This window comes from Cupressus sempervirens, chromosome 10 (assembly GCF_028749045.1).
Source record: "Cupressus sempervirens isolate cs-2001-9-10 chromosome 10, ASM2874904v1, whole genome shotgun sequence".
Taxonomy (NCBI): domain Eukaryota; kingdom Viridiplantae; phylum Streptophyta; class Pinopsida; order Cupressales; family Cupressaceae; genus Cupressus; species Cupressus sempervirens.
Genome location: NC_143127.1, coordinates 680,061,709 through 680,074,495, shown reverse-complemented (window position 1 = coordinate 680,074,495; position 12,787 = coordinate 680,061,709).

Here is a 12,787-nt window from a genome sequence, read left to right as displayed (position 1 = left end):
ATAGATTCTAATATAACCCTATGGAACTATAGATTTGGGTACATGAGTGAGAAAGTTATAAAATTAACTGATTCAAAGAAAGTTTTACCAGATTTGAAATGTGTTAATATGGTTTTTTGTGAAAGTTGTGTGTATGAAAACCAAAAAAGAGCGAGTTTTGTGAAGAGTGAGAAGGAAAAGAAAAATGTGAAATTAGAGATTGTGCATACATATGTATGGGGACCATCTTAGGTATCTCCCATTATTATGTTAAATTTATTGATGATGCAACTATAAAATTATGGGTTTATTTCCTTAGACATAAATCTAATGTATTTTAACTTTTAAGAAATGGAAATGCTTGCTTGAGAATGACATTTATAAAAAGCTAAAATGTCTTAGATATGATAATGGTGGTAAGTATTGAAATCATGATTTTTAATATTATTTCTTTGCTAATGGTATTCATAGATGTAAAACTATTCTAAGGATTTCACAGGAAAATGGAGTGGATGAACACACGAACAGGACAATAATGGAGCGTGCAAGAAGTATGAGGTTGTATGCTGGGTTTTCCTTAAACATGTGGGTGGAGGATATCAGTAATTCTATATATTTCATTAATAGAGGTCCCTCTACTTCTTTGGACTATGGTCTCCCAGAGGAAGCATAGAATAGTATGAAGGTAAGTTATTCTTTTTCTCAAAACGTTTGGTTATGAAGCATTTGCACATATAGATTCTAAAAATAGAGCCAAGCTGGAAGCTAAGTCAAAGAAATTTGTATTTTTTGCATATGAAATTGATGAATTTGGTTATAGGCTTCAGGATTGTGAAAATTGTAAAATTATAAGAAGCAAGGATATAATATTGAATGAGAAAGTGTTGTAAAAAGTTTTTTTGCAACAACATGAGAAGAAAGAAAATGATTATGTAGTGCTAGATGATACTCCAAAAGATGATATTCCAATAGCTCCTCATGATTAGCAACAATCACAACCACAAATACCATACATCCCAGTGAATGCTAGACAATCAACAAGGCTAAGTAGACCTCCAAAAGTATTTTCTCCTTTTTTGTATTCTATTTTACTTACTGATGCTAGTGAACCTAAATGTTATGATGAAGATGTGTAGGTGGACACAAAGATTCAATGGGGGTCTACAATGAAAGAAGAAATAGACTATTTGCTCAAAAATAAGACATGGGATTTATGCAAGTTTCTTATAGGTAAAAGGGATTTATGAAATAAATAGGTTTATAGGTTGAAAGAAGTGAATGGAGGTAAGCAGTGATTTAAAGTTAGGTTAGTGGTAAAAGGTTTTGTAGAGAAAAATGGAATTAATTTTGATGAGATATTTTCTCCTATTGTTAAAAGTATCATGGCTACTAAATATTTGTATTGGAGCAACTTGATGTTAAAAAAATCTTTCTTCATGGTGATTTGAATGAAGAAATATATATATGACACAACCAAAGGGATTTGCAATCAAAGATAAGGAGAAATTAGTGTGTATATTGGAGAAAAGTTTATATGGCTTGAAGAAAGCACCTTGGCAATGGTATCTTAAATTTGATAGTTTTATGCATAAGCATGGGTTTAGTAGGTGCCATTCATATCATTGTGTTTATTTTAAGAGGTTAGATTATGAAAACTACATTATTTTATGTTTATATGTTGATGATATTCTTTTAAATAGGTATAACATGGATCACATTAAGGGGTTAAAGGAACTTTTAGCACATTCATTTTCTATGAAGGATTTGGGGGTAGAAAAGCAAATTCTTGGTATGAAAATTTGTAGAGATAGGAAGAACAAAAAATTGAATTAATCTTAGGCTGATTATATTGCAAAGGTGTTGCAACTTTTGTCTATGGAGAGTGCTAAATATGTTATCACACCTTTACATGGTCATTTGAAATTGACTAAGGCTATGTGTCCAAAGACACAAGATGAGGAGGCTAAGATGTCCAAGGTACCTTATTTTTTAGCTGTAGGAAGCTTGATGTATGCTATGGTATATACAAGGCTAGATATTGTACATGCACTGGGATTTTTTAGCAGGTATATAAGTAATCCAAGAATTGAGCAATGGAATGAAGTCAAATGGATTCTCAGATAATTGAGAGGAACATTGGTGTAGGAGCATCTAGGTAGGCTAAAGGTAGACCTAGGGCTTCTTTGGTCTTTTTGACTTATAGTAATGCTAGCCACATAACTAGTTCAATAAGGGGACCAAATTTGTCCTAGGGTGAGATTTGATAGGTTAGGAGAGCCCCAAAATGCAATATTGTTCCTAGTTGCTCAAAAGTTGCTCATTTGGCTCAATAGAGAATTTTTGGGTTTTGAGGGATATATAGGGAAAGTAAGTGTTTTAAGGTCCTTATTAGGTTTTTTTTGCCTATATAAGGCCTTTTAAAAATTTTCATAGCAAGTAGAGCAAGTTTGGGAAGAAAATGTGGAAAAATGCAAAAAATGCTCAATTCTTGCAAAAGTTGTCATTGGCAACTTTTGCAATTTTATTGCAAATTGAAAAACTTCTTTGTGAGAGATCTTCAACCACTTAAGGTAGTTGGTTTAAGTCATGCTAAGCCTATATAAGGACAAATACAACCTTTTCAATAGGTTGGAGAAAGTGAAATTCATGCTGTATAGATTGTACTACAACATTTCAATACAACAATTCTTGTTTTTGTGTGTTCTTTTCTCTGTACAATAGGTTTGGTGTTGGATAAGTTTATTTAGGTTGTTTAGAAACTTTTTCAAGCATTTTTTTTTTCTTTTCATTCATTTTTGTGTGTTGTAAATAAACCTTTTGTAGTTCACAAGTTTGCTGGTCTAAATGAGGTTGCCTATGGAAAATGGAGATTTAGGGCCACTTCCCACCATTAGATTTGTGTGGTTCTTTGGGATTTGGACTTAGAATAGATGTAATTCATGTAAACTAATGGAGGGCCCTTGGAATGCATAGCAAGCACTAGTAGAGGGATGCCCTAGGCAAGAAAATCATGTTTGGCTAGGAATCACAGATCAAAAAATAAGCTTTTGAAGTAGATTGGGAGTGCATATACCCTAATCCAAGCATGTGATGAGTGAGGAGATGGTGAGGGATAATCCCAATCCCAAGGAGAAGTCTTGATAAGGAGTTTAAAGATGATTTTGAACCACACAACACCAAAACCTTTGAAATCCTCAATTCAGGGCTAAAAATGTGCTTGGGCTGTACAGATAAGTTGGGGCCTTGAGAATCCTAAAATATTCAAGTACTATGAAAAGGGTATCTAGAAGGGTAACTTTTTTTGGCCATTGTTAAGGGTTTTTGAAAAATATCTTAGTGTTTGTGTTTTTGGAGGGCTAATCCTTGTAGCCTTTTTTCCAAGCATTTGAGTGCAACTTGACTTGTTGGTTGTAACTCAATTATAGTTTTGTTCTTGTTTTGGGTTTGGAATCTTGATGAATGACCTAAGTTATACTTAGGTGTCCATTTTATCATTTGGATAATCAAATCAGCATTGGGGTTAATTGGAAAGTTATGAGCAAGCTTGTACTAACCAATTGATGTGCAACAATTGAAGGTATAGGATTTACTGGCTAGGATACTTAAAGGAAATAGGGTGTGTAGAATCCATATTTTGTCAAGTGAATAAATTAGTGGAGAAAAAGATAGGCTGGATGTCGATAAAGCAAAGGACAACACTATGGAGCAGGATTTGACGAACGCCCAGGATCATAAGGCAGAAGAGCAACAAGAGTGCACCGAAGCTGCCCAGACCATGCTCGAGATGGAGAAGTAGTCTGCTAGGTTGGGTCTCTGTCCTTTGGTTTTTGTTTCTCCTGGCTTTAGCTTTTCTTCTGGTCTCTGTTTTTCTGGTTGGTTCTCTAGCCTTTTTTGAGGGCAGTTGTTTCGGGCTGGGCCTTTGGGCTTATTTTCAGCCGTAAGGATTATGTTTTGGCTAGGCATTTTTTCGCTTATTTTCAGCCTTTCTTGTTGTTAAACTTATGGGTTTTAGGACTCCTTAAAACCTGTTTACCTTATCAAAAACTTAGTGGAGACCTTGAAGAGCCTAGGGTTTGAGAGAAAAACTAGTTGTCACATCAGAGTGGTATCAGAGTAGTTTAAATATTTGGGAAGAATTGGTGGATGTCTACAACTACTAGGGAGTCAGTAGGTGAAAGTATCATGGTGAAAAATGTAGAACTAGCCAAGGGAGTTGATGAACAAAGGGAGAAAAAAAAAGTTCTTGAAGAATCCCTAGTAGAGGTGAAGGCGCAACTGGATGTATTTGATAAAACAACTAGGAGGAAGTAAGAAGAGGAGTATGAGAAGGGTAAAGAATGGTGTAGCCTTTGAAATTGACTCAGTCTTGAATGAAGAGCTCTTCTTGAAGGCTATCAAATCCCTACAAGGAAAAGCTTTGGAAGGTGTACCACTTTTCAGTGGAAAGATGGACATAGATGTAGTCATGGACTAGATAGATGGCATGGAGAACAATTTTGAGAGTGAGGGGGTATCAAATGAACAAAAGGTTAAAGTGGCTAAGTCAAGGCTCAGAGGCTCAACATTGACATGGTGGAAATACCTACAAGATGAAAGAATCAAGATGGGTAAGAATCCTATAGAAAATTGGAAAGCTATGGTCACTAAAGTGAAGAATAAATTCATACCTAAAGACTTTGAGATCCAGCTCCATAACCGAAGGAAAGGACTAAAGAGAAAAGATATAGATGTAACCTCTTATATTGAGGAATTTTAGAGGCTATGTCTAATATTAAAACAAAAAGAAGATGAGCCAATAAAAGTGGCAAGATATCTAGATGGCTTGAAGTGAAATATTCAAGAGGAGCTTAGTTTGTGGGCACCTACCATATTTTAAAGATGTCATCAACTAGCTCTAAAGGTAGAAGAAAAGAACAAGAGAAAAGGAGATTATAAGTTCAAGGATAGAGGCAAGGGTAGAAATCAAAGAAGACAAAGGGGAGGCTACCAAGGTAGAGGAAGTGAGCAAAAGAATCAAGGAGAGAGCAAGCTCATAGAGAAAAATAGTGACAACTCTTCAAGAGGTTGTTACAATAGAAGGAGAGGAAACCAAGGAGGATCCAATAGAGGAAGAGTATTAGGTAGAGCCAATTCATACTTTTCAAGTATTAAGTGTTATAACTATGGCCAATTGGGTCATCTAGCATATAGATGTCCAGAAAATCCTTCTTCCTCAAACATAGACAATAGAATGGCATATGTGCAAGAGGATTGAAAGAAAGAATAAGATGTGGACCAAATTGAATCTGAAAAAGGTGAAAATATCATGTTTAGGAAAGTGCTAATCAAATAAATAGATCTTGATGAGCCTAAACATAGAAGGGCATTGCTTAGGATAAAATGCAAAATCCTAGGAAATGTGTGCAAAGTGTTAGTGGATTTAGGATCTATTGATAATGTAATATTAGAGGAGGCTATTACTAAACTAAAATTATAGAAGATACCTCATGAAAACCTTTACAAGGTTACTTAGATTAACAAGGGAAAAACATCTTGGTGAATGAGAAAGCTTGGGTGGATTTTTCCATAGTAGGATACAAGGATAGATTATTATGTGATGTTTTACCAATGGATGCTTGCCATCCTTTTCTAGGTAGGCCTTGGAAATTTGATAGGGAAGTTGTATATGATGGTAGAGATAATAAAATAACTTTTAAGAATGGAAGTAAAACCTTAAAAATTCAATCATTTCTACAAGGGGAAGAATCTCAGCCCAAAGTACCTAGGGTACTATTTTGTAGTGGAAAAGAGTTTGTGAAAGATCTCAAGGATGAGGAATGTCAAAGTTTTGTAGTAGTGCCAAAGTCTAAAGAAAAGGAAAATATAGCCAAGGAACCCTTACCAATTGAAATCCAAACATTTCTTGAAAAGTACAAGGACATAGTGAGTGATGGTATTCCAACTACTCTACCTCCTAGGAGAGTTATAAGTCATCAATTTAACTTTGTTTCATGTTCTTCCTTACCTAATAAAGAAGAATACAAGCTAACTCCATATCAAAACTTAAACATTACAAGACAAGTCCAAGAATTAATGGATCAAGGTTTGATACAAAAGAACATAAGCCCATGTATAGTTCCTATTGTGTTGGCATCTAAGAAAGGGGGAAAATGGAGATTATGTATAGATTCAAGAGCTATGAATAGGATTTCAATCAGATACAGGTTTCCCATACATAGGATTAAGGATCTCATGGATTTTCTTAGAGGAGCCAAATATTTGAGTAGGTTGGACTTGAAGATTGGTTATCACAAAATAAGGATAAAGGAGGAAGATTAATGGAAAATTTTTTTTAAGGCCACTAATGGTATTTATGAATGGCTTGTGATGCTATTTGGTCTTTCCAATGCTCTTAGCACATTCATGAGGCTCATGAATGAAGTGCTCAAGGACTTTATAGTTAGATTTTTAGTTGTATATCTAGATGATATACTTGTCTTAAGAAAGACTAGAGAAGAGCATATCAGGCATGTTGAGGTAGTTTTAAAAAGACTTCATGAAGAGCAGCTAGCCATCAACCATGAGAAGTGTGATTTCTTCAAGGAGGAACTTGTGTACCTAGGCTTTGTGGTGTTTCAAGGAACATTAAAGACATATAAGGAGAATATTTTTGCTATACTATATTGGCCAACACCTACCACATCCATTTAGGTAAGAATTTTCTATGGTTTGTATCAATTCTATAGGAAATTCATTATGAATTTCAGTGATATTTGTGCACCTTTTCTGGATACTATAAATGGTGGATTAAAATCTAAGTTTAAGTGGACCTTAGAGGCTGAAAAGTCATTTTAAATTTTGAAGAAACAAGTATCTACTCAACATATCCTACAATTGCTTAGTTTTGAGAAATTGTTCACCTTAGAATGTGATGCAAGTGTCTTAGTAGTAGGTGGAATATTGAGTCAAGAAGGTAGAATAGTAGCCTTTTATAGTAAGAAACTTAATGAGGCCAAGAAAAAGTATTATTCTATGACTTAGAGCTCTTTTCCTTAGTTAAGTTTCTTAGGAAGTGGAGACACTATTTGTTTCCTAAGGAATTTTTTGTGTTTATATATAATCAAGACCTCTCTACATCAACACTCAAGAGAAGCTGAGCAATAGATACTTGAAGTAGATGTTCTACTTATAGGCCTTTACATTCAAAATCAAGCACAAAAAGGGACAATTGAATAAAGTAGAAGATGAAATAAGTAGAAGGATCATGATAGTCCAAGAGATTTAGCTCCAAAGCATTAGGATAGAGAGTTTTCATAATCTTTACAAAGAATATGGGGACTTTTCTGAAGCATACAAGGTATGCAATGATTTTGAGAAGCATTTCCATAGAAATTTTTTAGAATATGCTTTGCAAAATGGGTTGCTATTCAAGGGTAACTAGTTGTGTGTACCGAGGGGTTCCATGAGAGAGAACCTAATATAGGAGAAGCATAATGGTAGCCTTAGTGGACATTTTGGTGTCAGAAAAAGAATAGAACTAGTGCAAAGGTTCTACTATTGGCCAAAGCTAGCAAGGAATGTAACCAAGTATGTGGAGTAGTGCATGGTATGCATGAAAGCTATAGGAGGAATAAGTAATTTAGGTATATATCAAACTCTACTAATTCCAAATAGGCCATGAGATTATGTAAGTATGGATTTTATTATTGGCTTGCTAAAAACTAAGCAAGGCTATGATAGAATCTATGTTGTTGTAGATTCAGCAAAATGGGGCATTTTATTCCATGTAGGACAACTAATGATGAAAATAATATTTGCCATATATTTTTCAAGGATGTTGTATGGATTCATGGATTTCCATTAAGCATTGTGTCAGATGGAGATGTTAACTTTATGAGCCATTTTTGGAAAGCCTTATGGAGAAAGCTTGGCACAAACATGTCTTTTGGTTCATCTTACAATCCCCAAATTGATGGTCAAACTAAAGTAGTTAATAGGACCTTAGGGAACCTTCTAAGGTTCCTAACTAAGGAATATGGTCAAAGTTTGGATTTTATCATTTCATAAGCAAAATATGCCTATAATGAAAGCAAGAATAGGACCACTAGAAAGACTCATTTTGAGATAATTTATGGAATGCATCCAAGGGGTGTATGCAAGTTGAGGTATCTTGGTGATATGGATTAGAGAAGTGGTCAAGCTAGAGACTTTTTTCAAACCATGAAGGAGATTCAAGATCAAATAAAACAAACCATCTAGGCTAGCACTCAAAAACTCAAGGCCAAAGTGGATGAAAAGAGAAAGGATATTTAGTTTACTATTGGGGACTATGCAATGGTCCACTTGAACAAAATAGGGCTTCAAAAAGGTGTTCCTACCAAGCTATATATGAAGAGGGTAGGTACTTTCAAAATCTTGGCAAAATATGAAGAAAATACCTACAAGGTAGATTTACCAACAAATCTAGGCATATCCCCTATTTCTAATGTCCAAGACTTGGTGACATTTAAAGGAACATTACCTTAGAGAAATTAAATTGTTCAAGATGAGCTTGAACCTGATACATAGCCTAATATCAAAAATTTGGAGGGTAAAAGCACAAACTTGTGCCACCTTTTATAAAGAAATAGGATATCAAAATGCAACAATTCAACATTAATGACAAAAAAATGGTATTTGTGTTTAGAATATGAAGATGATATAAACTAATGAAATGTGTAGAATTCGATGAATTTTATGCCATAATTTTTATAATTTTTTTGAGTAAGAATTTATTCATTTGATTTTATTTTGAAGTCCCTTTTTTAACTGTAAAAAATATAGGGTGTAGTTCCCATCAAACAAGTATATGCAAATCATCTTTTTTTGTTCTAATTTGAAAATGTCTTATAGATGACATGTATAGCTAGGCAACCAACAAAGAAATAATTATTTTTTATTTATATTTTCTTTGTTATAAGTACTCAAGTTTGACCTTATTAGAATCCAACAATTTTTTCCTCCTATCAAAACTTCCCTATCAAATCTATACCTTCTTGAAAAAAATTTACATATTCATGAAGAGGATTCTCTCCTCTAGAGATAACTATGATTTTTTAAATTTTTTTGATATGATTTACTATTCTTTTCCTATTTTGAGGGAGCATCTTTTTAAATGTTGAAATATCGACTTATAATATTTTGAGATTATAACATATTATAACTAATCAAAACACTCAAAAAATTATATAATGATGATATTGAATCTAAGATCTATAAAAAGGTATTTTTAGTTTTTTGAAAAAAATTGAGTTTTGATAGAGAAATGATATTTGACCAAAATAGGTTTTGGTATCCTAAATGATGACATAGATCTGTGCTTTTACCCTGGAAGAAAATAAAGTGTTAGACTCAAGAGTGAAGAAATGTATAAGGCATAAGGTGTATATGGAGAATCTCATTCAATGGAAGAGAAATCCAACTTTAGAGGCTACTTGTGTTGTTTTGTTAGAGTTCAAGAAGGTTGGAACATCCACAGACATGTTTCCATCAAGTGTAACTTAGTTTTTTTTATGGGGGGAGTGTGGCACAGGAGCACCTAGGTAGGCTAAGGGTAGACCTAGGGTTTCTTTAGTTTTTTTTTCCTTTTAGTGATTCTATCCACATAAATAGTTCAATAAGGGGACCAAATTGGTCATAGGGTAAGATTTGATAGGTTAGAAGAGCCCCAAAATGTAATATTGCTCGTAGTTGCTCATTTGGCTCAATAGAGCATTTTTGGGTTTTTAGGGCTAAATAGGAAAAGTAAGTGTTTTAAGGTCCTTATTAGGTTTTTTTTCCCTATCTAAGGAATTTTATAAAGTTTGAAAGCAAGTGGAGAAAGTTTCGGAAGCAAAAGTGGGAAATTACAAAAATTGCTCAATTCTTGCAAAAGTTGTAATTGACAACTGTTGCAATTTTCTTGCAAATTGAGAAACTTCTTTGTGGAATCCCTTCAACCACTTAAGGTAGTTGGGTTTAGTCATGAAAAGCCTATATAATTCCAAACTCAACCTTTTCACCAGGTTGGATGAAGTTGAATTTACACTATACGGACTGTACTCCAACATTTCAATACAACAGTTCTTGTTTTTTTGTTCTTTTCTCTATACAGATTAGATGCAATAGGTTGGTATTCAATAAGTTTCTTTAGGTTTTTTAGAAAATATATCTATAATTTTTTTGTATCAGTTTTGTGTGTTGTAAATAAATCTTTTGTAGTTCACTAGTCTGCTAGTATGAACGAGGTTGTATTTGGAAAATGGAGTTTTAGGGCCACTTCCCACCATTGGATTTGTATAGTTCCTTAGGATTTGGACCTATAATCCATGTAATTCATGGACACTAATGGAGGGCCCTTGGAATACATAGAAATAAATAGTAGAGTAATGCCCTAGGCAAGAAAATCATGTTTGGCTAGGGATCACAGATCAACAGATAAGCTTTTGGAGTGGATTGGGAGTGAATATACTCCAATCCAAGAATTTTATAGTAAGGAGATGGTGAGTGGTAAACCCAATCACAAGGAGAATTAGTAATAAGGAATTTAAAGAGGTTTTTGAACCAAACAACACCAAAACCCTTGAAACCCTCAATTTAAGGCTAATGATATACTTGGGTTGTATAGACAAGTTAGGGGCTTGATAATCCAAAAAGTGTATAGTACTCTAAAAAGGGTATCCAAAAAGGTGACTTTTTTGGCCATTGTTAAGGTTTTTTGCAAAATATATAAGTGTTAGTGTATTTTGAGGCCTAATCCTTGTAGCCTTTTTCTAGGCATTTGAGTGCAACTTGACTTGTGGGTTACAACTCGATTAGGAGTTTGTTCTTGTTTGGGGTTTAGAATCTTGATGAATGACCTAAGATATACCTAGGTTTCCATTTCATCATTTAGGAAATTGAATCAAATTTGGGATTAATTGAGAAGTTATGAGCAAGTTGATGTGTACCATTTCAAGGTATAGAATCTACTATCTAGGATCCTTGGAGGTGATAGGGTGTGTAGAAGCCCTATTTGGTCAAGTGAATGACCTAGTGGAGACCCTAAAGGGATTGGCGTTTGAGAGAAAGACTATTTGTCACATCAAATATCTAGTAAGTGTTTACACTTTGGGGGCTCTACTAATGACTTATAGGCATGTTTTGACTTAGATTTGGTAGGGGATATTGATACCAAATGGATCACTATATGTTATGTATTTACTATTGGTGGGGCAGTAGTGAGTTGGGTTTCTCAGTTACAAAAGGTTAATGCTTTATCCACTATAGAGGTAGAGTATGTTGCTACTACAGAGGAAGCCAAGGAGATGGTATGGCTTTAGTTCTTCATGGAAGAATTGGAACTCCCATAGAGGAATAATTATTTGTTCATAGATAGCCAAAGTTCCATTCATCCTATGAAGAATTCTTCTTTGCATTAAAATATAGAACACATACAGTTCTTGTACCATTTCATTTGCTTGATTTGGATGATGGATAATTAAAGCTAGAGAAGACACATATAGATGATAATCCAACATATATATTTATAAAGGAAATAAAAAGGGAGAAGCTAAAATCCTCTTCATCTTTGGATGGTCTTTTAGACTAAATAGAGTAAAAGAACATTAGAGTCTAGGGTGGTTTGATATTCCAATGGGAGCTATAGGTTCAACAATGCTATGATCAGTCTCCAAGTTGGAGATTATTATTCTTGTGGAGTCTGATTTGTCTCCAAGTGGAAGATTTTTGTGATGTGGAGCATAATCAGACTTAGAGGTTTACCCAACACAAATTCTACCCAGATTAATTCTATGTGGGTTTTGGGGCAGCACCTCCAAGATAGGGTCAATGGGAAACATCCTTGTAATGTCATAGGGCAACACCCTAAGTGAACTCCCTATCATAGTATAGGGTGGGGTCGAGGGAAAATGTCTCTATGGGGGTTTTTTTTGGGAAAACACCCTAAAGCCAAAAATGACCTTATATTATAAAAGGCATCAACTGCTATTTTTCTATTGGATGACTTATTCTAGCCCTAATTTTGTAATTGATAGAAGCTTGTATAAAAAGGCTTAGGGTTAAGGATGTCATAATGTACTAGTGATATTGTAGCTCCTTGCAGTAGTATTGAGCTATAAGGGATTGTGGATTGTAATCACTAGATAATAATAATATTGGACTTGCTATTGGTGGATGTAGCCTAGGGATTGGGTGAATCATGTTAAATCTTTGTGTCTTGTGTTCTCTTTACGTGATCTATTATTTTTTGATATTAGTTATATTTTCATATAACTATTATTTCTATCTGAGGTTAACCCTAACAAGATTTGGGGTAGCTCTATTTTGGGAGGATTTCTCCTTTCCACCAAGAAATTATAACTTTCTTTTACTATAAAATTCCCTGATTAAGAGCCTACCCAAATCAATTTATCTTCTCTACTAGATAAGTAAAATGTCCTATTTTTAAGGATGGACTAAAGAAGGTCTTTTTTTGACTAGGGAACATTAATGTTATGGAGGGACTTCTATTTTCAGCCTTTTGGAGATGATTTTTCTATTACCACATAATTACAAAGGTAAGGACCCAAAAAATCTACCAAGGCTTCTCTTATTATATGAAAATTACATATCTTATTAATAATAGGACGTCCTTCCCAATAGTCTATCCAAAATCTCATCTTATGTCCCATCCTTACCTTCCAAGTAACTTTGTCTGAGATGATAAATCTACAAATGATCATGAAATTTCATATACTAGATCCCACTAGGGGAGATTTGGTCCTAAGAAGACAAAGGGGATCATTTGGACCAACATAATTTTAATATAGTA